This window comes from Salmo trutta, chromosome 13 (assembly GCF_901001165.1).
Source record: "Salmo trutta chromosome 13, fSalTru1.1, whole genome shotgun sequence".
Classification (NCBI taxonomy): Eukaryota; Metazoa; Chordata; class Actinopteri; order Salmoniformes; family Salmonidae; genus Salmo; species Salmo trutta.
This window is the reverse complement of record NC_042969.1, coordinates 64251602-64277563: the sequence shown is the minus strand read 5'-3', so window position 1 is coordinate 64277563 and position 25962 is coordinate 64251602. Positions and strand designations below refer to the sequence as shown.

General features: G+C 43.1%; 1 pseudogene; it reads right to left on the bottom strand.

The window, feature by feature from the left end:
* Positions 1-4228: 4228 nt before the first annotated feature.
* LOC115206815 (S-adenosyl-L-methionine-dependent tRNA 4-demethylwyosine synthase-like) lies at positions 4229-14999 on the bottom strand (annotated as a pseudogene).
* Between the last annotated feature and the right edge of the window lie 10963 nt (positions 15000-25962).

Here is a 25962-nt window from a genome sequence, read left to right as displayed (position 1 = left end):
CATGGAGTAAAATGAGTTTTTCAACTTCATTGAGAACCCCTTTCATGTGCCAGTGTCATCTCTGACCCCAGTCATCACAGCCCTCCGCCTGGCCGTGCTGGAATAAAGAGTAAGATAGCGGAGCTGCAGGCAAATGACACATTGCAAGGTGAACTAAGATCAGGTGTTACACATTTCTGGAGCCTTGTGTCAGACACAGAGTATCCACTTCTGAAGCAGTGTGTGCAAAAGGTGACATCATTTTTTGTCAGCACCTATTCATGTAGCGAACATCTTCAACAATGAACATTGTGAAACAAAAACAGAGAAACAGGCTGACCAATGCACACCTGGATTGCCTCACAAGGATAGCAACAACAGACTATACATTTAGAATGAATTCAGTCAAGGAGCAGAAGGGACATTTTCGCTCATCCAACTACTGAGGTAACCCTTAATATGGGTCTTATACATGTGATGTAGCCTATTTGATGTGTGTATGTATATATTTGTGATGTGCTGTACATTAAATCAATTGCATGTGCTCTACTGCTCAGAATTTTCTCTCAATTTATAATTGATAATATTGAAAGAAAAAGTACAACAAATTAAAGATATGTGCGGCCCTCTGAATGATTGTCTCAACCCAAAGTGGCCCCCTTACAAAAAATTGTGAGTAACACTGCCCTAGACCCACTTAAATTTGCTTTCCGACCCAATAGATCCACACACAACGCAATTGCCATCGCACTGCACACTGCACACTGCCCTATCCCATCTGGATAAGAGGAATACCTATGTAAGAATGCTGTTCATTGACTGCTGCTCCAGTTTCAACTGTTCTGCCTGCTGCTATGGAACCATGACCTGTTCACCGGACGTGCTAACTTGTCCCGGACCTGCTGTTTTCGACTCTCTCTCTACCGCACCGCTGTCTCTAACTCTGAATGCTCGGCTATGAAAAGCCAACTGACATTTACTCCTGAGGTGCTGACCTACAACCACTGTGATTATTATTACTATTTGACCCTGCTGGTCATCTATGCATGTTTGAATATCTTGGCCATGTACTGTTATAATCTCAACCCGGCACAGCCAGAAGAGCCTGGTTCCTCTCTAGGTTTCTTCCTCGGTTCCTGCCTTTCTATGGAGTTTTTCCTAGCCACTGTGCTTCTACATCTGCATTGCTTGCTGTTTGGGGTTTTAGGCTGGGTTTCTGTATAGCACTTTGTGACATCGGCTGATGTAAAAAGGGCTTTATAAATGCATTTGATTGATTGATCGCTCAGCATTCAACACCATATTACCCTCCAAGCTCATCATTAAGCTCGGGGCCCTGGGTCTGAACCCCGCCCTGTGCAACTGGGTCCTGACGGGCCGCCCCCATGTGGTGAAGGTAGGAAACAACACCTCCACTTCGCCGATCGTAAACACTGAGGCCCCACAAGAATGCGTGCTCAACGCCCTCCTGTACCCCTTGTTCACCAATGACTGCGTGGCACGCACGCCTCCAACTCAATCATCAAGTTTGCAGATGACACAACAGTAGTAGGCATGATTACCAACAATGACGAGACGGCGTTCAGAGAGGAGGTGAGGGCCCTGGGAGTGTGGTGCCAGGGAAATAACCAATCAATCAATGTCGACAAAACAAAGGAGCTGATTGTCGACTTCAGGAAACAGCAGAGGAAGCACACCCCTATCCACATCGATGGGACCACAGTGGAGCAGGTGGAAAGCTTCAAGTTCCTCTGCATACACATCACTGACGATCTGAAATGGTCCACCCACACAGACAGTGAGGTGAAGAAGGAGCAACAGTGCCTCTTCAACCTCAGGAGGCAGAAGAAATTTGTCTTGGCACCTAAAACCCTCACAAACCTTTACAGCACAATTGAGAGCATCCTATCCGGCTGTATCACCGCCTGGTACGGCAACTGCACCGCCTACAACCGCAGGGCTCTCCAGAGGGTGGTGCGGTCTGCCCAACGCATCATCGGGGAAAAACTACCTGCCCTCTAGAACACCTACAGCACCCGATGTCACAGGAAGGCCAAAAAGATCATCAAGGACAACCAAGAGACTGAAAAACAGCTTCTATCTCAAGGCCATCAAACTGTTAAATAGCCATCACTAGGCGGCTTCCACCCGGTTAAGTAACCCTGCACCTTAGAGGCTGCTGCCAGATATACATACACTTGAAATCACTGGCCACTTTAATGATGTTTACATATTTTTGCTTTACTCATCTCATATGTATATACTGTATTCTATTCTACTGTATTTAGTCTATGCCACTCCGACATTGCTCATCCTAATATTTATATATTCCTTAATTCCATTCTTTTACTTTTAGGGTGTATGTATATTGTTGTGAATTGTTAGATATTACTGCACTGTTGGGAGCTAGAAACGCAAGCATTTTGCTACACCCGAATAACATCTGCTAAACATGTGTATGTGACAAAAAAAATTGAGTGAAACTGAGTGATCGGGGAAAAGGGCCTTGGTCAGGGAGGTGACCAAGAACCCAATGGTCACTGACAGAGCCCCAGAGTTCCTCTGTGGAGATAGGAGAACCTTCCAGATGGACAACCATCTCTGCAGCACTTCAACAATCATGGCTTTATGGTAGAGTAGCCAGACGGAAGCCACTCCTCAGTAAAAGGCGCATGACAGCCTGCTTGGAGTTTACCAAAAGGCACCTAAAGGACGCTCAGACCATGAGAAACAACATTCGCTGGTCTGATGATACCAAGATTGAACTCTTTGGCCTGAATGCAAAGCGCCACATCTAGAAGAAACCTGGCACCATCCCTACGATGAAGCATGGTGGTGGCAGCATCATGCTGTAGGGATGTTTTTCAGCGGAGCAAAGTACAGAAAGATCCTTGATGAAAACCTGCTCCAGAGTGCTCAGGACCTCAGACTGTGGCGAAGGTTCACCTTCCAACAGGAAAATGACCTTAAGCACACAGCAAATACAAAGCAGGAGTGACTTCAGGACAGGTCTCTGAATGTCCTTGAGTGGCCCAGCCAGAGCCTGGACTGGAACCCAATCGAACATCTCTGGAGAGACCTGAAAATAGCTGTGCAGCGACGCTCCCCATCCAACCTGACAGAGCTTGAGAGGATCAGCAGGAAGAATTGGAGAAACTCCCCTGATACAGGTGTGCCAAACTTGTAGCATCATACCCAAGAAGACTCAAGGCTGTAATCCCTGCCAAAGGTGCTTCAACAAAGTACTGAGTAAAGGGTCTGAATACTTATGTGAATGTGATTTTTCAGTTATTTCTTTGTTAAAATCTGTTTTTACTGTCATTATGGGGTATTGTGTGTAGATTGAAGAGGGAAAAAACTATTTAATTCATTTTAGAATAAGTCTGTAACGTAACAAAATGTGTAAAAAGTCAAGGGGTCTGAATACTTTCTGAATGCACTGTATATGGCTCTGGATAGAACCAGCTAATTCCAAATTGAGTAATTTGAGTAAATCTAATGTGTGACATCTTGACCCAAAACATCCTGCTCACTCACAGCCAGCCAATGTACCTGAAAGTGTTTGTCTTTTTTCTCCACCCAGCTCACAAAATGGGTGATGAATTTTAATGAGTAGCAATGACTGCATTGTGTTGAGACCAATTAAAAACTCTCCTTAGCATTCTGGAACTTCTTCAGCTCAGTGTTCTATATTCCATATGTATAGTTCCCTCTGGGTCAATGTTCTGAAATTAATGTTCCGGTATTTAAGTGAATGTAGACTGTAGCATTGTGGTAAATTGCCGGATTAATTTTTTATATGTCCGTCTAGGGCCCTGAGGGAACTCAAACTTAATATGGAGCAAAACTCAAGACACATCTCTTGCCAATGAGGAAGCAAAGAGTCATGAATTAAAAAGATCTCTCCTGGACTAAATACTCATATAGGTCTTAATTATTGGTACAAAAGAAACTCTTCTCTTTGAATGTGGATGAACATTGACAAGCATGGAAAGGTTGTAAGAAAGAAAAAAAAGATTATTCAGAACTCTGCTGTCTATTGTAATCTCTCCCATATGCTCTACATTCCTCCTCACATATCTCCCTAGACACACTGAATAGATTGATGCAGGCTCTCAATATGTCTGAACACATTTCACTCGTTTTCATGTATCTTTCTCCTCAAATCCATCACTGACACCTAGAGACGTCATACATTCAACTGAACACGTGAACAAAGAGAATCTCAAGTCATGGCCTTTACTGCCCTTCAGCCATCCTGAGATGCTGAAAACACACAAAACTTTATTTCACACCAAGTCTTGAGCAAACACACACACACACACACACACACACACACACACACACACACACACACACACACACTTTCCCCTGCAGGCAAACACAAAGACTGACAGTTGGGACAGAAGTGCTCCTTCCTGGTTATCGAGGTCAGGATGGGGTCAGAGCTGGGAGGTGACACTGAGGGAAAGTGACATCACAGAGACCAGAACAGAGCAGAAAACTGCTTGACTGCCGGCTGTCCCAAACAGAGATGACAATGACATTGCTGTCCTTTCCTTCGCTGTCCAACAACATCAGTCTGGAGCAGGGGAGATATCAATCCCATGGTGCCTAAACAAGAAGGATGCCAGGAAACTTTCTGGCACTCTAAAACACTGCTGTGCTGACTTTATGTTTAGTACTGTAGTAAAGATACTAACTTTGCAATACATACACACACATCCTTATCATTAGCGGCAAAGAACTGTTAAATGTGTTCATTCTGTATGCACTGCACAATGTGCTAAACACACCAGTATCAGTTCCTGATGGCCGAAATGCCTCAAAGCCTTTATACTATACAGCATGCAGATTTCACCTCATAATCACACAATACAAAAACACCTTCTTAAAAACATTTTGCACCACATTGTACATTATTTTGTGTACATAAATAATTATCTGTAGTCAACTTTGAGGAATCCAATCTCGCTAAATAACATTGAAAACGTTCCCATTCTGGTTCAGATGTAAAGGACATGCCAATGAAATGGGCAGGTAGACAGAGGAGATGGATACTTGTAGCTCTTACTTTTTCTCTCCGTCCCTTCTTTCTCCACCAGTGAGTGTGACTAAAATGAGATGAGGAGTAAATGTCTCCTCTCCCTCTTCTCATCCTGAGTCACTCGTCCCCAGAAGTCTGGGGAGTGGGCGTCCACAGCTCACTTTTACGCAAGTCCCCACTTCGCCTGCCCAGGCTGGTGTCTACCAAACCATGTGCCGCTCGCTCTGCTTTTCCTTCAAGGAAGCCACATTTACTCCACAGTCACATGTTCAGCTTATGTGTTAGCTGCTAAAGCAAGGCAGGGAGGCTTCACACCACTCACTCTGGTGTCCCCATGGAGCCTGAGTTCATAGAAGCCAAATAGAGCATGTGCTTGTCGGCAAATCAGAGGATGGGAGGCCTTTGACTGCGTTGTGCTACAATACTATGTCAAAAACAGCCAGGAGAAGTTGTAAAGCAGCTTTAAAACAAATAAAACATAATGGCTTATGGAGCAATGGTATGAGGTTAGAAAATTCTATGGTTACCCTTCAGCCTCACAGGTACAGTACCATGAACTATGTTTAAACTGAAACCATGGCTATGTTCCAATCAAGTGTCCATACTAGCAAACCTCGTATAACACATGCCCATTACATTGCATAATTCTAAGTAGTATGCTAGTGTAAAACCCAGAGTGTGGTTTGTGTCTGACTGGTCTTGGCTTTCTTGATGCCATTCATGTTTCCTAGATCCTCCACATCGATGACCGAGCCTGGGTCTTTCTCCTCTGACCCAGTTGTCTCCTCATCACTACTGGACTCTACCAGCACCTCCTGCAGATAGAGGGAGAGGGGAGAGGGAAATAGAAGGAGAAAGAGGAGGTGGGGAGGCTGCAGGTGAGAGGGAAAGGAGTAGATAGTGAAAGGTGATGGCACAAAGAGAGAGATGGACAGAATAAGAAAGGTAGGCGAGAACAGAGAGAGTAAGTGGGAGAAAAATAGGGAGAGATCACTCACTCCTTGTACACGAGAGACCTGCATCACTTACTTCAAGCATCTCCTAAAGAGGTTGAACGTCCTTCAGGTTTATGAAGGCATAAATCCACAACTAATCTTAAATACATCCATGATTAAACACATCCAGGACCCAATATGGGATACATTTGATTAAAAGTCATTATATTTTGTTGGAGCTGCTTGATTAAATAAAGATAAGCATATGCATGAAGTTCCTCGGGGTACGTGGATGATTAAAATGATGTTGCCAACCACATGTTCATCGGCGTTGGCAAGATTAAATAAAGCCTAACTGGATGCACGGTAGATAAATCATAATGATTAGCCTTCACACTAGTTTATTTCTATACTCTCACCCCTGCTGCATAGATTGCCGGAGACAGCAGGAGGAGAAAGTAGCGCAGCGAAATCACATTATCATGACAATATGAGAAAGAGGGTATGTGCATGCATGTGTTTTCAGTATAGCAGTAGTGTCAAGGAATCCCCTCCAGATAAAAGTGTAATAAGAAATACCCTATTGTGGACAGAATAAACCTACATTGAGCTACGTGAACCATGAATCAGCTCTATGAGATAGCATTAGTAATGGGAGGTGTGCATGTTAAGAGTAGTTAAGTTCAGTGTTACCTCAGAGCTGAGCTGTTCTGGATATGCCTGGTCATCCTCAGTCTTCTTCTGTGGTTTCTTCCTGTTCCTGGTCTTACAGGAGCCGCCCATCTTACAGTTTCCACTACAGGTCTCCTTCTGTCCTGCAACCAGGGCCTGCAGGCTGTTCAGGAACTTGGTCTTCCAGACCAGGAAGTCAGCCTGCACGCTGCCATTATGGGTCTTCACAACTTTGCAGTTGCCATCTCCTCTGGACAGAACACAGATGCCGCTCAGCATCCACAGCCACTTGTCCACATTCCTACTCAACAAAACGAGAGGGAAGTCTAGAGAAAGTGGATGGTTAGCTATTGGACAGGAGATAACAGTCATAGTGGTAATGATAATCAACTGAATGAGCTTAGTATTCTAGTGTGTACAAAAAGAGGAATGTAATAATGTGCAAAAAATATCCATAAAAGTATCAGACAAGCAAAGAAGTGGATTGCATTTCATAAGTGTAAGTAGCAGCACCACACATAGTGGAAACATATCGATAGGAGACATTTTTAGTCAGATCTCTTACCGTATTGTAGTGGCTGGCATATACAGAGTTGCCCAGGCCAAACATTGCACATCTCAGTCCTTTCAGGTTAGTTTTTCCATATCTGAAGTCAGTGGATGCCTCCTCCAGCCACTTACAGACAATTCAGCAATCTCTGTGGGCTGTCCGTCAGTGTACGTAGCCAATAGGAACACACAGACCGACTTGTTGGAGCACTGGAGAAAAAGATGTGCCACTTTCCACATTTTTTGATGACAAGGTAAACAAATGCTGAATATGTAGCATAGACATATAGAATAAGGATAAAGGATATCTCTGGTATATATTTCCACTGAGAGACAGAAATGACCTCCATTTCCTTATAAAGTCAATACATTTGCGCAGAGTCAAATTAAGTGCACTTCATAGGAAACAGGATGCAGCTATGGGCAACCTACTGCATTGCATGCAACCAGAGTGAAAGTAGGAATCAATAAAAGATCAGCTGCATTGGGAGCACTATGATAAAGTATGAGGACAACATTTTGAATGCAGAACAAATCTCCAATGCAAAGCAACATTGTAAATTATTTAAGCCCTACAGGGTAGCCAGGGTTCCTACGGTAAAGAGCTGCCACAGCAATCTATGCTGCTCAAGGGAGAAAGCATCATGACTGATCACTGGGTAGAGAGAGTCAATGCACTGAGCATCTGTAACTAGATCTCTGGGCCGCCGGCCGGGCCGAGCACTCGTGGTCATTTCTCTTTGGAGAGAGGGATTTTTATCTCCAAACTGTAAAGTATCCCTGTTGAATAAATGGCAATTTCCTATCAGGCTGCTGCGTCAGGTGACCAATCCACTCAGATGGAGTGGATTATTGTCCAACAAAATGGAATATTGATGAAAATAATACATTTTTCCTGGTAGAACAGGATTTATTTAACATATGCCAGCCATTGGTTTGTTGAAAAAAAAAGTTCTAATAAAAAAAGTGACAAACTTGGGGTTGGAAGATTATGCCAGTGAAAGCTTTAAGACTGTATAGTTTTGCTATTTCATCTGTTTTTCTGTCAGCGAATACAAGACGAATTCCCTAGAAGCTAAGATAGTAGCACTTCATTACTGCACAAAATCAAGTGGTGCATTCGGAAAGTATTCAGACCCCTTGACTTTTTCCACATTTTCTTACGTTACACGGCCTTATTCTAAGATTGATTAAATTGCCTTTTTCCCCCTCATGAATCTACACACAATACCCCATAATAACAAAAATAAATAAATATCACATTTCAATAAGTATTCAGACGCTTTACTCAGCACTTTGTTGAAGCACCTTTGGCAGCAATTACAGCATTGAGTCGTCTTGGGTATAAAGCTACAAGCTTGGCACACCTGTATTTGGGGACTTTCTCCCATTCTTCTCTGCAGATCCTCTCAACCTCTGTCAGGTTGGATAGGGAGCGTTGCTGCACAGCTATTTTCAGGTCTCTCCAGAGATGTTCGATTGGGTTCAAGTCTGGGCTCTGGTTGGACATTCAGAGACTTGTTCCGAAGCTACTCCTGCGTTGGTTGTGTGCTTAGGGTTGTTGTCCTGTTGGAAGGTGAACCTTAGCCCCAGTCCGAGGTCCTAAGCACTCTGGAGCAGGTTTTTATCAAGGATCTCTCTCTACTTTGCTCTGTTCATCTTTGCCTTGATCCTGACTAGTCTCTCAGTCCCTGCTGCTGAAAAACATCCACACAGCAGGGCGGTGCCACCACCAGGCTTCACCGTAGGGATGGTGCCAGGATTCCTCCAGACGTGATGCTTGGCATTCAGGCCAAAGAGTTCAATCTTGGTTCCATCAGACCAGAGAATCTTGTTTCTCATGGTCTGAGAGTCTTTAGGTGCCTTTCGGCAAACTCCAAGCGGGCTGTCATGTGCCTTTTACTGGGAAATGGCTTCCATCTGGCTACTCTACCATAAAGGCCTGATTGGTGATGCTGCAGAAATGGTTGTCCTTCTGGAAGTTTCTCCCATCTCCACAGAGGAAGTCTGGAGCTCTGTCAGAGTGACCATCGGGTTCTTGGTTACCTCCCTGACCAAGGGACTTCTCCCACCGGTTGCTCAGTTTGGCCAGGTGGTCAGCTATAGGAAGAGTCTTGGTGGTTCCAAACTTCTTCCATTTAAGAATGATGGAGGCCACTGTGTTCTTGGGGATCTTCAATGCTGCAGAAATGTTTTGCTACCCTTCTCTAGATCTGTGCCTCGACACAATCCTGTCTCTGAGCTCTGTGGACAAGTACTTCGACCTCATGGCTTAGTTTTTGCTCTGACATGTACTGTCAACTGTGGGATCGTATATAGACAGGTGTGTGCCTTTCCAAATCATGTCCAATCAATTGAATTTACCACAGGTGGACTCCAATCAAGTTGTAGAAACATCTCAAGGATGATCAATGGAAGCAGGATGCACCTGAGCTCAATTTCGAATCATGGCAAAGGGTCAGAATACTTATGTAAATAAGGTATTTCTGTTTTTGAAGTTTAATAAATGTACAAACATTTCTAAAAACCTGTTTTCACTTTGTCATTATGTGGTATTGTGTGTAGATTTCTGAGGATTTTTTATTTTATTTAATCCATTTTAGAATAAGGCTGTAACGTAACAAACTGCAGAAAAAATTAGGGGTCTGAATACTTTCTGAAGGCACTGTATGTGAATGATAACTTGTTACCATACTATTAAATGTTATAGTTACTCACAAATTTAAACAGGACTGCCCAGATAGATACCAATTAAGGTAAGCATAATTATAGAATAATTTTCTTCCAGGTTAAAGGAAACATCATATACCTGATAAGCTAGTCTGTCATCTGGGTGAATGGTGAAAAGTATTTATGTAAAAATACTTTAAAGTACTACTTAAGTCGTTGTTTTGGGGTATCAGTACTCTACTATTTATATTTTTTATAACTTTTACTTTTACTTCACTACATTCCTAAAGAAAATAATGTACTTTTCACTACATACATTTTTCCTGACACCCAAAAGTACTCATTACATTTTCACAGGAAAATGGGCCAAAATGGTCCAATTCAGTCACTTATCAAGAGAACATCCCTGGTCATCTCTGATCTGGTAGACTCACTCAACACAAATGCTTTGTTTGTAAATTATGTCTGAGTGGTGGACTGTGCCCCTGGCTATCTGTAAATAAAAAATAAGCAATTGTGGCATCTGGTTTGCTTAATATAAGGAATTTGAAATTATTTTTACTTTTGAGTATATTTTAACAATTTCATTTACTTTTGATACTTAAGTACATGTAAAACCAAATACTTTTATACTTTTTCTCAAGTAGTATTTTACTGGGTGACTTTCACTTTTACTTGAGTCATTTTCTATTAAGGTATCTTCACTTTTACTCAAGTATAACAATTGAGTATTTTGTCCACCACTGATCTGGGTCATAATCTTTCATGTCGATCACTTCAGCTGGAAATGCCAAAGCCTTCACCTCCTCTTCTAGCTCTGTAGCAAAGCCTTGGGACTAATTAATTATCCATTAAAGTTACTTCCCGTGTGAAATTCTGCTCATAAAAACCTAGCCCATTCATGTACTGTAACGCTAGCAACTATCACTCCATTCACGAACCTATAGTGCCTTCAGAAAATATTCACACCCCTTGACTTTGTCCACATTTTTTTCTGTTACAGGCGGAATTTAAAATTGATTAAATGTAGTTTTTTTTGGTCACTGGCCTACACACAATACTCCATAATGTCAAAATGGAATTATGATTTTCATTTATTTTTTACAAATTAATAAAAAGCTGAAATGCTTTGAGTGAGTACTTATTCAACCCGTGTTATGGACAGCAGTGGAGAAGGTGGAAAGTTTCAAGTTCCTCGGCGTACACATCACGGACAAACTGAAATGGTGTGGTGAAGAACAGTGAGGCTTCTGCCTACATACAGACTTGAAATCATTGGCCACTTTAATAAATGGATCACTAGTTTGAGGGGAAAATTACATATTTACCTGATTTATTTAATATTAATGGTTAACAATTAATATTTAACTAATAGTAAGACATTTCTGTCCTACTAGTGTCTGTGTTTTTATGGTCTCCACTCTAGTTCCCTGCAGCTAATCTGGCGTATGGTCACCAGAGATGGCTTGAGCTGACAAATGAGTTAAAGACTGCATTACATAGACAATAATGTGTTTTACTAGTGATAGCTTAGGAGTAGAACAATCCCTCATTGTCTCAAAATCATCCTTGCATCTTGGAAACTAAGCCAGGGTGGGGTTAAGACTAGAGGTCGACCGATTATGATTTTTCAGCGCCGATACCGATACCGATTATTGCATGGCCGAAAACACGCCGATACCGATTAATCGGACGATTTTTATTTATTTTTATTTATTTGTAATAATGACAATTACAACAATACTGAATGAACATTTATTTTTACTTTATATAATACATCAATAAAATCAATTTAGTCTCAAATAAATAATGAAACATGTTCAATTTGGTTTAAATAATGCATAAACAAAGTGTTGGAGAAGAAAGTAAAAGTGCAATATGTGCCATGTAAAAAAGCTAACGTTTAAGTTCCTTGCTCAGAACATGAGAACATAGGAAAGCTGGTGGTTCCTTTTAACATGAGTCTTCAATATTCCCAGGTAAGAAGTTTTAGGTTGTAGTTATAGGACTATTTCTCTCTATACGATTTGTATTTCATATACCTTTGACTATTGGATGTTCTAATAGGCACTTTAGTATTGCCACTGTAACAGTATAGCTTCCGTCCTTCTCCTCGCTCCTACCTGGGCTCGAACCAGGAACACATCGACAACAGCCACCCTCGAAGCAGCGTTACCCATGTAGAGGAAGGGGAAAAACTACTCCAAGTCTCAGAGCGAGTGACGTTTGAAACCCTATTAGCGCGCACCCGGCTAACTAGCTAGCCATTTCACATCAGTTACACCAGCCTAATCTTGGGAGTTGACAGGCTTGAAGTCATAAACAGCGCATTGCGAAGGGCTGCTGGCAATTGCACAAAAGTGCTGTTTGAATGAACGCTTACGAGCCTGCTGGTGCCTACCATCGCTCAGTCAGACTGCTCTATCAAATCATAGACTTAATTATAACATAATAACACACAGAAATACGAGCCTTAGGTCATTAATATGGTTGAATCCGGAAACTATAATCTCAAAAACAAAACGTTTTTCCTGTCAGTGAAATACGGAACCGTTCCGTATTTTATCTAACGGGTGGCATCCCTAAGTCTTAATATTGCTGTTACATTGCACAACCTTCAATGTCATGTCATAGTTACGTAAAATTCTGGCAAATTAGTTCGCAACGAGCCAGGCGGCCCAAACTGTTGCATATACCCTGACTCTGCGTGCAATGAACGCAAGAGAACTGACACAATTTCACCTGGTTAATATTGCCTGCTAACCTGGATTTCTTTTAGCTAAATATGCAGGTTTAAAAATATATACTTCTGCGTATTGATTTTAAGAAAGGCATTGATGTTTATGGTTAGGTACGTGCAACGATTGTGCTTTTTTCACAAATGCGCTTTTGTTAAATCATCCCCCGTTTGGCGAAGTCGGCTGTCTTTGTTAGGAAGAAATAGTCTTCACAGTTCGCAACGAGCCAGGTGGCCCAAACTGCTGCATATACCCTGCCTCTGTTTGCAAGGGAAGTGACACATTTTCCCTAGTTAAAAGAAATTCATGTTAGCAGGCAATATTAACTAAATATGCAGGTTTAAAAATATATACTTGTGTATTGATTTTAAGAAAGGCATTGATGTTTATGGTTGGAGCAACGTGTACCTAAGCATTGTCATTAGCATTGGAGAGGCTGGGTGTGAACTTGGCTAAGTAGTTGACCATGCCAAGCAGTGTTTCCAGGTCTGCCCGGTTCTTTGGTGGCTCCATTTCTTTTATGGCTGAGATCTTCTGTGGATCTGGCTTGATTCCATTCGCTGTGAGAAGATGTGCGAAGTAGCTGACCTCTGTAGCGCTGACTGTGCTCTTCTCGGGATTGAGCCAGGCTCCTCTCTCGCAGGGCCTTTGCAGCACTGCACGAAGGTTTCTGTCGTGTTCCTCTTTGGTTCAACCATAGACAAGGATGTTGTCCACAATTGCCACAACTCCGTCGAGGCCTTTTTACACATCGTCGATCTTTCGCTGAAACTCGTCTTGGGCTGAGATAATCCCAAAAGGCAGGCGACGGAACCTGTAGCATCCAAATGTTGTGTTGGACGTTGTGAGCTTAGATGACTCTTCTGTGAGCTTGATAGCCCAGTAGCCTGATCTGGCGTCCATGACACTGAAGTAGCGTGCTCCCGCTAGCTTGTGTGTGATGCCAAGGGTAGTGGGGGCATTTGATAGCCTTGTTCAAATCTCTTTGGCCGAGACATACTCTGAGCTTGCCTGTGCGTGGTTTCTCCACCACCACTAACGAGTTTACCCAATCTGTCGGTTCTGTAACCTTGGTGACTATGTCAGATTGCTTCATGCTCTCCAACTCTTTCTTCAGATGGGCGAGGAGAGCAAGGGGAATCTTTCTCGGTGGGTGGACCACAGGGGTTGCGTCTGGGTCAAGGTGAATGGTACATTCTCCTGGGAATAGTCCTAGTCCTGTAAAAACATCAGCAAACTCCTCCATTACATTTTCTGTCTCCACTGGTGCGGTCACTGATAAAACTAACTTGATGAGGTCCATGTCTAAACATGCTTTAAAACCTAGCACTGCAGGTGCGCAAGTGTCAACAACGAAAAAGTCGAACATCATGTCACACTCCTTGTATTTGAAGTTGAAAGTGCATGTGCCTTTAACTGGGATCTGTTTATCACCATAATCAGTCAGTCTGTGCGTGGTGGGCTGTAGCTCACACTCAGATGTCAAGCTGCGGTACTTATTCAGAGGAATAATGTTTACTTGTGCACCAGTGTCTAGTTTGAACTTTATCTCTGCGCCTTGTGTTCCTATCTCAATGTCAGAAAAGGCTTGCTCTGTCTTTGATATTTGATTTTCTGTGTCACTGAATCAATAAATAGTTCATCAGCATTTGACTCTTTGATTGACATTTCATCTTCACTCACTGAGTGTACTGTTTTTCCACAGTAAGCTCTGCACACTTTTGCAAAGTGATTCCATTTTCCAGATTTAGTACACGGTTTGCCTTTAAATGGGCAATTTACCTGTTCGCCATGCACTTTGTATCCACAATAACCACGTTTTGGGGCATTTTGAGTCTGTGTCGCTCTGTTTTGGAGTTATGTCTGTCTCCTTTCTGAAGCGAGCTCTCTGGGCACCGGAGGTGTGCTTTGATGTCTGCCTGACTGCATGCACTGCTTGTTCACGTGATGCGCTCGTGCTGCTGCCCGAAATGGTTTTCATCTGAACCTGTGCTAGCTCATGAGATATGGCTATGTCGATAGCTTTGTCCAGCGTTAGCTCAGACCCAACATTCAAAAGTTTCTCTCTCACTCGCCGTGAGTGTATTCCAAATACAATACGGTCCCTCGCCATCTCATCCTTGTTTGCATAATCACAGTTTTTCACAAGTAGACACAGCTCAGTCACAAACTGTTCAAATGATTTGTTTGCTCCCTGTACTTTCTCATGGAATTTGTACCTAGCTAAAATCATATTGGTCTTCGGCACAACATATGCTTCAAAAAGATTGTAGTATGTTTTCAGTACCTTTGATTCAGCCTCGGTAAGTGTCCATGTGTTGTAAATGTCTCTCCCTTTTTCACCGTCCAGGGGAGCAGGTAGCTGCACTTTTCCTCTTCTCCTCTTTCCTTCAGAGAACCCATGAACATTATCTCCACATGCTGTTTGAACTTATGCCATGCGTCAGGTAAGTTTGTAGACTCTGTCGTGTCTTTGGCATCATTAAACTGAAGATGAATCTTTCTAAAAAATTCTCTGTAATTATTATTACGTGATTAAACTACTTAATCATGTAACTGTAATTAACTATCAAGTCGGGCACCAAGGAAAATATTCAGATTGCAAAGTTATAATTTTACTAATATAACTTTCAGATATTTTAATATCTGATCACTTAGTCTTCTGATTAATGAATTATTCTTTACCTAACGTTAGTCTCATTCCAAACGTCGTAAATTGTTGGTTATCTGCACAAACCCAGTCTTCTCTATGAGTCATCCATACATCAATTGTCTTAAAATCATTTATTTACTAACTAACTAAGTACACACAGAAATGCATAACAAACAGTAGATATGGTTACAAAGAAACGATAGGGGAATGTGCCCTAGTGGGCTAAACTGGCGTGGCGGCTTGATAGACAGAGGGACTGATAAGGGCGCGAAAGATAAGAGACACTACAAAGTTGATAATTATAACAATTGAAATGCTAATCCTTTGCACATGAACGCTTCCTCATTCGGGAATAATTGCAATCAATATATATATATTTACGCTCAGTGTGTCGTCAGGATCTCTGTTGAAAAGTTTGTTTCTGTTGGAGAGTTTGTCCGCCCTCTCTCTCTCTCTCTCTCTCTCTCTCTCTCTCTCTCTCTCTCTCTCTCTCTCTCTCTCTCTCTCTCTCTCTCTCTCTCTCTCTGCCATGGTTAGAATGGATAGTTCAGAGTGACATTCATTCATGACGTTATAGGATAGATGTTTCATGTTTTAGATGTTGTTGGTCTTTGCGACACCGAATTCCTAGCTGCAGGCTAGTAATTAATATCAAAGACTTGTTCTTATTCTGTCGGTATCGATAGTCTAAGAGTTTAACCACGTGGGATGGTTAAAAGATTCAGCAATCTACTCAAGCCTTTATTTCCCTCTGTGATAGACGTACTGGTCTCGTCTCAACCCTTAGCCCTCTTGTAATTGAGGTAAGCTCGGTCTGAAGAGGGAAAACCAAGGTGGGGGTTTTATTCGGAAAATAGAAAAGGGCTGTCCCCTGACGCCAGATCATAACTGATTTAGTTCAACTCCAAAGGGAATTGGAGTTTCCTTCATTAAACAGTCTAAAATCACATTACATAATTTCACAAATTGTTTCATCTTTACTCATTCATTTTATACAACCATTAGATGTAAGCCTCATATTGGAGACACTTGTATAAACATGGTTATTGTCACGTCCTGACCAGTAATAGGGGTTATTTGTTATTATAGTTTGGTCAGGACGTGGCAGGGGATGTTTGTTTAATGTTGTTTGGGCTATGTATTTAGGTAGAGGAGTGTTTGGTTTATGTGGTTCGGGGTATTTAGTCTATGTTCTATGTTAGTTTTTCTATGTTCTATCTAGTCTATTGTAGTTTTATGTTTAGTTTATTGGGGTTGGACCTTCAATTGGAGGCAGCTGGTTATCGTTGCCTCTGATTGAAGGTCCTATAATTAGGAGTTTGTTTGTCATGGGATTTTGTGGGAGATTGTTCTTGTTTAGCTGTTTGCCTGACCAGACTGTCAAGTTAGTTTTGTTTTGTATACGGTTATGTGTTTTCCTTCTTCACCAAATAAAAAAGAAGATGAGTGTACATTTTCCCGCTGCGTCTTGGTCTCTACCCTACGACACCCGTGACAGAATCTCCCACCAACCACGGACCAAGCAGCAGAGAAGGGAGCAGCAACAGTGCCCAGTAGAATCATGGACATGGGAGGAAATTCTGGACGGGGCTGGACCTTGGCACCAGGCTGGCTGGAATATCGTCGCCCACCGGAGGAGATAGAGGCAGCCAAGGCGGAGCGACGCTGGTATGAAGCCTTGTTCGTGCCGAAAGGGAAGCACGAGAGGCACCCCCAATACTTTTTTTGGGGGGGCACACGGGTAGTTTGGCGAGGCCAGGATTGAGCCACAAGCCAACTCCCTGTGCTTATTATGGGAAGCAACTCGAGGGGAGAGCGCCGGAGTATGCGGAAGTGCGCACGATCTCGCCTATGCGCACGCACAGTCCGGTGCGAGCGATCCCAGCCCCTCGCAAGTGTCGTGCTGGAGTAGGCATCCAGCCTGGAAGGAGGATGCCTGCACAACGCATCTGGCCACCAGTGCGCCTCCTAGGCCCAGGCTACCCTATGCCTGCTCTAGGCACGGCAACCATCAGGCCTCTGCACAGCCCAGTTCGCCCTGTACCAGCACTCCGCTTGTGCAGGGCTGCTATTTCCATCCAGCCAGGACGGGTTGTGCAAGAGGTGCGCTCCAGACCTCCAGTGCTTACCCATGTCCCGGTGTATCCAGTTCCTGCTTCTCGTGCTGACCCTGAGGTGTGTAGTCTGGCGTCTCCTAAACCAGCACCACGCACCAGGCTTCCAGTGCGTCAGCCCAGCCCCAGTCCAGACTGTCCGGCAACAGTACCTCGTCCAGACTGTCTGGCAACAGTACCTCGTCCAGAGTGTCCGGCAACAGTACCTCGTCCAGAGTGTCCGGCAACAGTACCTCGTCCAGAGTGTCCGGCAACAGTACCTCGTCCAGAGTATCCGGTAACAGTGTCTAGTCCGGAACCGAGTGAGATGGCCTACTGTCCGGAACCGAGTGAGACGGCCTACTGTCCGGCACCGAGTGAGACGGCCTACTGTCCGGAACCGAGTGAGACGGCCTACTGTCCGGAACCGAGTGAGACGGCCTACTGTCCGGAACCGAGTGAGACGGCCTACTGTCCGGCACCGAGTGAGTCGGCCTACAGTCCGGCACCGAGTGAGTCGGCCTACAGTCCGGTACCGAGTGAGTCTGCCTACAGTCCGGCACCGAGTGAGTCTGCCTACTGTCCGGCACCGAGTGAGTCTGCCTACAGTCCGGAACCGAGTGAGTCTGCCTACAGTCCGGAACCGAGTGAGTCTGCCTGCAGTCCGGAGCTCCCAGGGTCGGCCTACAGTCCAGAGCTCCCAGAGGACAGTCCAGAGTTGTCAGTGACAGTATGCAGTGGGGGTGGTTTGGTCAGGTAGGGGATTAAGGCCTGAGCCTAAACCACCTCCACTGTAGGAGGTTTGGGGAGGGGGGGTGTAGCACAGGAGCCGTCGGTGACGGCAGCCACCCTCCCTTCCCTCCCTTTAGTTTTGGGATTTTTTGGGGGTTATTTGTGTGAGGTTTTGGGGGGGGGGGGGTACTGTCACGTCCTGACCAGTAATAGGGGTTATTTGTTATTATAGTTTGGTCAGGACGTGGCAGGGGGTGTTTGTTTCATGTGGTTTGGGCTATGTATTTAGGTAGAAGGGTTTATGTGGTTCGGGGTATTTAGTTTATGTTCTATGTTAGTTTTTCTATGTTCTATCTAGTCTATTGTAGTTTTATGTTTAGTTTATTGGGGTTGGACCTTCAATTGGAGGCAGCTGGTTATCGTTGCCTCTGATTGAAGGTCCTATAATTAGGAGTTTGTTTGTCATGGGATTTTGTGGGAGATTGCTCTTGTTTAGCTGTTTGCCTGACGAGACTGTCAAGTTCGTTTTGTTTTGTATACGGTTATGTGTTTTCCTTCTTCACCAAATAAAAAAGAAGATGAGTGTACATTTTCCCGCTGCGTCTTGGTCTCTACCCTACGACACCCGTGACAGTTATGGTAATGTGGCTGTATTGTCTCTCATGAGTTTCACAGAATTGTACCAAACGGACCAGTTCGTAGCTGGATTCTTCACCGATCTTTTATACATTCTCCAGAACATGAATATTGTTCGGACCTCAAGTTCTGTGAGGTGGAAGAAATTCCTTTGTTCTCTCTATGAAAACTCCCTCTCTCTCTATACTCTGGCCATGAGGAGAGATTCTCCTCCAGGAATTTACGACCTCTCTGACCACAGCAGCCTGAGTGTAGGAGAGAGAGAGGGGGATGGTGCAGAGGTAGGGGGATGGTGCTCGCTGTGTCCAAAGAGGGCAACGTCATGACAACTCCCAGTCCATTCGAAGTGAAGGAACTCTTTAGTCCTTTTACCCTGACACCATGTCTTGTTTTACACGCTTTGTACAAAATAATAAAATGCAGTACGACAGGATATTTCTTACCTACAAGGACAGCAGCCTCAGTGAAGGCATGGACATGCAAGTGCACACTGTGTACATCAATTTACCAGTTAGTGACACAAAACTGAAGGAGATCCGAGCAGAAACAGAAAAGGACTCATAACTCACACAGCTGAGGAAATTCATACAGGATGGATGGCCTGAGGAGAGGAGAAAATGCCCTCCGAGTGTCTCAGAGTTCTGGAACCATCGTGATGAATGGAATCATTTTCAAAGGAGAGAAAATCATCATTCCTATCAGTCTCAGAGAAGAGATTTTGACAAAGATCCATGCTGGACACATGGGCTTGGAAAAGTGAAAACAGAGAACACAGGACATTTTGTTTTGTGCAAACAAATAGAGGACGTTGTTGGTAAATGTGCCACCTGTCTTGAACGACGCCCCTTAAACAACAAAGAGCCAATGTTACCTCACTGTATCCCAGACCGACCCTGGCAGGTTGTGGCAACCGATCTGTTCACCTGGAACAACGAGAACTACATCGTAAAAGTGGACTACTACAGCAGATAATTTGAACTCGACAAGCTTCACAGCACCACATCTGCAGCTGTGATACACAAGCAGAAAGCAATCTTTGCCAGGCATGGCATTGTAGAGACTTTAATATCTGACAATTGCCCCTGTTACAAATCAAATGAGTTTGAATCCTTCACAAAGGCATGGGAGTTCACACATGTCACCACAAGCCCACATTACCCTCAAAGTAATGGCCTTGCTGAAAAATCTGTGCAGATTGCTAAATCACTCATGGACAAAGCAAAAGCAGACAAGAGAGACCCCTACCTCAGTCTCCTTGAATTCCGCAACACTCCAGTTGACAACTTCAAATCACCAGCCCAGCTGTTGATGAGCCACAAACTTCGCTCAATCGTTCCCAGCACCAACCAGCAGCTGCAACTGGAAGTCGTCAACTACAAGGAAATGCATGAAAAACGTGCACAGAGACAACAACAACAAAAGCAATACTACGACATGTCAGCTAGACCACTGCCACCACTGAATGACGGAGAGTCAGTTAGAATCCAGGAGCATAGCCACTGAAAACCAGCAGTTGTCATCCAGCCAGCTGACACTGAACGTTCATATCACCTCCGCACAGCAGAAGGTGCGGTGTACCGTCGCAATGGTCGTCACCTACTGAACACAAAAGAACAATACACTGACGCGATGAACTGTTCCCCTGAAAGAGAACGTGATGGACTAAACACACACACAGCACAACATACACCCTACTTACCTGCAACACCACAAGGACTATTGACTGACACAGAAGCATGCTCAGCATCATATCACACAAGGTCAGGAAGAGAGGTCAAGCCCTGAGCTGTCCTAGACCTGTGAAATGTCAAAGGGTGTAGGCGGATCGCTGCCCTAAAAGAGTTCCAGACTGTAAACTTGTTATAGAAAATTTTACTTGAAATGCTTTGGTATTGTATTTGTTTGAAATGTTAAGATGTCATTGCTACAGTGAAAGCTGAGTTGCTGAGAATCGTTTGTTCTAAAATGCTGACACTTCACATACAAGTATACTGCTCAAAAAAATAAAGGGAACACTTAAACAACACATCCTAGATCTGAATGAAAGAAATAATCACATGAAATACTTTTTTCTTTACATAGTTGAATGTGCTGACAACAAAATCACACAAAAATAATCAATGGAAATCCAATTTATCAACCCATGGAGGTCTGGATTTGGAGTCACACTCAAAATGAAAGTGGAAAACCACACTACAGGCTGATCCAACTTTGATGTAATGTCCTTAAAACAAGTCAAAATGAGGCTCAGTAGTGTGTGTGGCCTCCACGTGCCTATATGACCTCCCTACAACGCCTGGGCATGCTCCTGATGAGGTGGCGGATAGTCTCCTGAGGGATCTCCTCCCAGACCTGGACTAAAGCATCCGCCAACTCCTGGACAGTCTGTGGTGCAACGTGGCGTTGGTGGATGGAGCGAGACATGATGTCCCAGATGTGCTCAATTGGATTCAGGTCTGGGGAACGAGCGGGCAAGTCCATAGCATCAATGCCTTCCTCTTGCAGGAACTGCTGACACACTCCAGCCACATGAGGTCTAGCATTGTCTTGCATTAGGAGGAACACAGGGCCAACCGCACCAGCATATGGTCTCACAAGGGGTCTGAGGATCTCATCTCGGTACCTAATGGCAGTCAGGCTACCTCTGGCGAGCACATGGAGGGCTGTGCGGCCCCCCAAAGAAATGCCACCCCACACCATGACTGATCCACCGCCAAACCGGTCAAGCTGGAGGATGTTGCAGGCAGCAGAACGTTCTGCTGTAAGCACAACCCCCACCTGTGGACGTCGGGCCCTCATACCACCCTCATGGAGTCTGTTTCTGACCGTTTGAGCAGACCTTCTTGCCACAGCTCGCACAGCAAACCTTCTTGCCACAGCTCGCATTGATGTGCCATCCTGGATGAGCTGCACTACCTGAGCCACTTGTGTGGGTTGTAGACTCCGTCTCATGCTACCACTAGAGTGAAAGCACCGCCAGCATTCAAAAGTGACCAAAACATCAGCCAGGAAGCATAGGAACTGAGAAGTGGTCTGTGGTCCCCACCTGCAGAACCACTCCTTTATTGGGGGTGTCTTGCTAATTGCCTATAATTTCCACCTGTTGTCTATTCCATTTGCACAACAGCATGTGAAATTTATTGTCAATCAGTGTTGCTTCCTAAGTGGACAGTTTGATTTCACAGAAGTGTGATTGTTTTGGAGTTACATTGTGTTGTTCAAGTGTTCCCTTTATTTTTTTGAGCAGTGTATATCGGACCAAATTATGAAAGACAAGAAGTGTGGACTTTCTTATTCTTGTCTATCAACAATGACTAGCCACCGGGGTCTGACAATCTGGATGGAAAATTACTGAGGATAATAGCGGACGATATTGCCACTCCTATTTGCCACATCTTCAATTTAAGCCTACTAGAGAGCGTGCGCCCTCAGGTCTGGAGGGAAGCAAAAATCATTCCGCTACTCAAGAATAGTAAAGCCCTCTTTACTGGCTCAAATAGCCGACCAATCAGCCTGTTACCAACCCTTAGTAAACTTCTGGAAAGAATTGTGTTTGACCAGATACAATGCTATTTCACAGTAAACAAATTGACAACCGAATTTCAGCATGCTTATAGGTAAGGGAAGACCCCCATGAAATGGACAAAAATGAATTGGAACATATTGGCACCGCACGAGTCATGCACCCTAATGCCAATACCACCCAATTTGGTCCACATTCATCCAAATCATATTGCAAATTTCATATGGCAAATGCCAAGTGTCACACCCCAAAAATCCCATAGATGGCGAGCGCGCTCCGTGGATTTTCTTATTGCAAATGTAACAAGTCAACCCCCAAGAGTAAAATTTTGAAAAAAAATAAAAAAATTGAAAACTTATCACCCCCTTAAAAATGTGCTTTCTGGACCGTTTTTCGAAATTCTTTCGTTTTTTTGTCAATTACACATGTATAAGAGCTGTATGAACATACTTTTGACATATTTTATTGACATAATTTTTTGGGTTGTTTTTGCTTGTGCATAAGGCATATGTTTTGTGCATTTGGAATATGATTTCATAGGAAGTCAAAAGTGACCTTTTTTTTCTCTTTTTTGCCAAATGCCATTAGAAATGTCCAAATGAAATGTCCAATTCTTTTTTTGTCAATTATACATGTATGAAAGTATTGAATGTGACAAATCACAGCAAATATCCAATAGATGGCGAGCGCTCTCCACAGTGAATTTTCTTATTGCAAATGTAACACAAGTCAAGACCCAAGAGTCAAATTTTGAAAGAATGAAAACATTTTAGAAAATGTATCACCCCTTTAAAAAAGTGCTTTCTGGACCGTTTTTCGAAATTCTTTCATTTTTTTGTCAATTACACATGTAGAAGAGCTGAATGAACATACTTTTCACATATTTTATTGACATAATTTTTCAGGTTGTTTTTGCTTGTACATAAAGGCATATGTTTTGTCCATTTGCAATTTCATAGGAAGTCAAAAGTGACAAACTTTTATTTTTTTTGCCAAACGCCATAAGAAATGTCCAAATGAAATGTCAAATAATTTTTGGGTCAATTATACATGTATGAAAGTATTGAATGTGCCAAATCAGGATGTTTGTCCATTTGCCATGTACGATCATAGGAAGTCAGTTTCCAAACCCAAAAGTCAGTGAACCGTGTCCAAATGGCATTTATACTGCCCAAATGATATACAAGTTAAGCCATGAATCAACCTAGATGGTCTATTTGTCATGTATGATGAGGGAGAAGTGAGACTCTGTTGTTTTTTAATGATTTTTTTGAAAAACGTCCAAAATGACCATTACCATCACGAACTTGACATGCTCAAAAATACTGCAGAAATGCAAAATTGACTGGCCCAATGAACTCAGGATGGCCGGGCAGTGACTGTGGTTCCTCTCCATCGCTCATTGTGGTGTTTTCATCATGTCCATTTGGTGATGTTTTTCACTATTGAATCATATTGCAAATGTACAATATGTTGCAATTTGTTGCAATATTTTTCAATTGGCATTTACCATCACAAATTTGACATGCTCAAAAATACTGCAGAAATGCATAATTGACTGGCCCGGTGAACTCGGGATGGCCGGGCAGTGACTCTGGTTCCTCTCCATCGCTCATCACCCAGCAAGTCAGCATCCATCAGTCAATTAGATGTCATTCTGACACCAAACTGATACCATCTGACACCAAATCCACTTTTTCCAACTCGTTTAGAAGCCAACTATCACATATATCAGAGCAGGCCCATAATTCACAGCGCCTTCAGTTTAAACCATAAAAAAAACATAAAACACGTAGTTACGTTCTAGCTGCGGGTCCAGCTCTGACATTATGTGTAGGCCTATGTGAGGCGACCCTGAATCCCAAGTTTTTGCTTGATAGGTCATTCGGTGCCCGATCAACGACCTTAATTGGTGCTGAAAATAAATGTTTTTCCGGGCATTGCTACGGGGTCCTTGAATGAGCTATCGGACAGAAACGTTGGGGTCCGTCTCTATGGGCCGAGGCGGTATCAATGCACCTAGTCTTGCGACTCCGGGACATTTCTAAATGTCGCCATTTTCGTGAGTCAAAATGAATTGAACATATTGCAAATGTACGAGCGACATAACTCACCGTGCACTATCAACTTGAGCTCTAGAACATGTTTCTAAAGTTTCAGAGCTCTAGGTCTGACGTTCTTGAATCGTTCGAACGAATGTAACTATTGCAGGCACTGTATGTCTCTAAGCCCCACACTGTGTCACTATGTCCTAGCTCTGTGGGTGTGTTATTTTTTGTTGCAAATCTGATGGAATAAATGACTGATTTACAGTTCGAGGGTTACCTAGTCACACATATGAAGTTTTGAAATTATCTGACTTTTTTAACACTTCAAAACAGCCCCTGCCACTTCAAAACAGCCCCATATTTAAGGCACTTCCGGTTGTAACAGGAAGCTATAAGTAAACACATATCCTGATTGGGGTATGCTATTACAGAATCCTGAGTTTAACCTCTCTAGGGTAGGGGGCAGTATTTTCACAGCCGGATGAAAAACGTACCCAAATTAAACAGCCTACTACTCGGGCCCAGGAACTAGAATATGCATATTATTAGTAGATTTGGATAGAAAACACTCTGAAGTTTATAAAACTGTTTGAATGATGTCTGTGAGTATAACAGAACTCATATGGCAGGCAAAACCCTGAGAAAAATCTAACCGGGAAGTGAGAATTCTGGTGCTTGTAGTCCTTTCAAGTCCTTGCCTTTCTAATAGACAGTGAGTTAGGGTTCATTTTGCACTTCCTAAGGCTTCCACTAGACGTCAACAGTCTTTAGAGAGTTGTTTGAGTCGTCTCTGATGAACAGAGACCGAATAAGAAGGCTGAGAAGTTGGTGACTCCGGGAATGAGACGCGCATTCACGCGAGAGGTAGCTCCACGTTCCAAAGTGTTTTTCAAGACACTGGTTTCGTCCGGTTGAAATATTACTGAATCTTCACGTTCTAAAGGCCCTAAAGATTGATGCTTTACAACGTTTGACATGTTTGAACGAACGTAATTAGATTATTTTTTTTACTTTTCATCGTGACATTTTCCTCGCATTTGGAGTAGGTGAACTGAACGCGCGAACAACAAGGAGCTACTTGGACATAAATTATGGAGTTTATCGAACAAAACAACATTTATTGTGGACCTGGGATCCCTGGAAGTGCCTTCTGATGAAGATTATTAAAGGTAAGCGAATATTTCTAGTTTTATTTATGCTTTAAGATGACTCAAAAATGGCGGCTATCTGTATTGCTTGATGTCTTTTTCTGAGCGCAGTACTCAGATTATTGCAAAGTGTGCTTTCCACGTAAAGTTATTTTGAAATCGGACAACGTGGTTGGATTCAGGAGATGTTTATCTATAATTCTTTGAATAACTATTTCATATTTTATCAAGGTTTATGAATAGTATTTTTGTAAATCGGTGTGCTGATTCACCGGCAGTTTTGGAGGCAAAATATTTTCTGAATGTCACGAGCCATTGTAAAATGCTGTTTTTGGATATAAATATGAACTTGATCGAACAAAAAACTGCATGTATTGTGTAACATGATGTTCTAGGAGTGTCATCTGATGAAGATCATCAAAGGTTAGTGCTGCATTTAGCTGTGTTTTGGGTATTTGTGATGCATGCTAGTTGCTTGGAAATGGCTGTGTGGTTTTTTGTGTCTATGTACTCTCCTAATGTTCCTGAGGTCCTCCCGA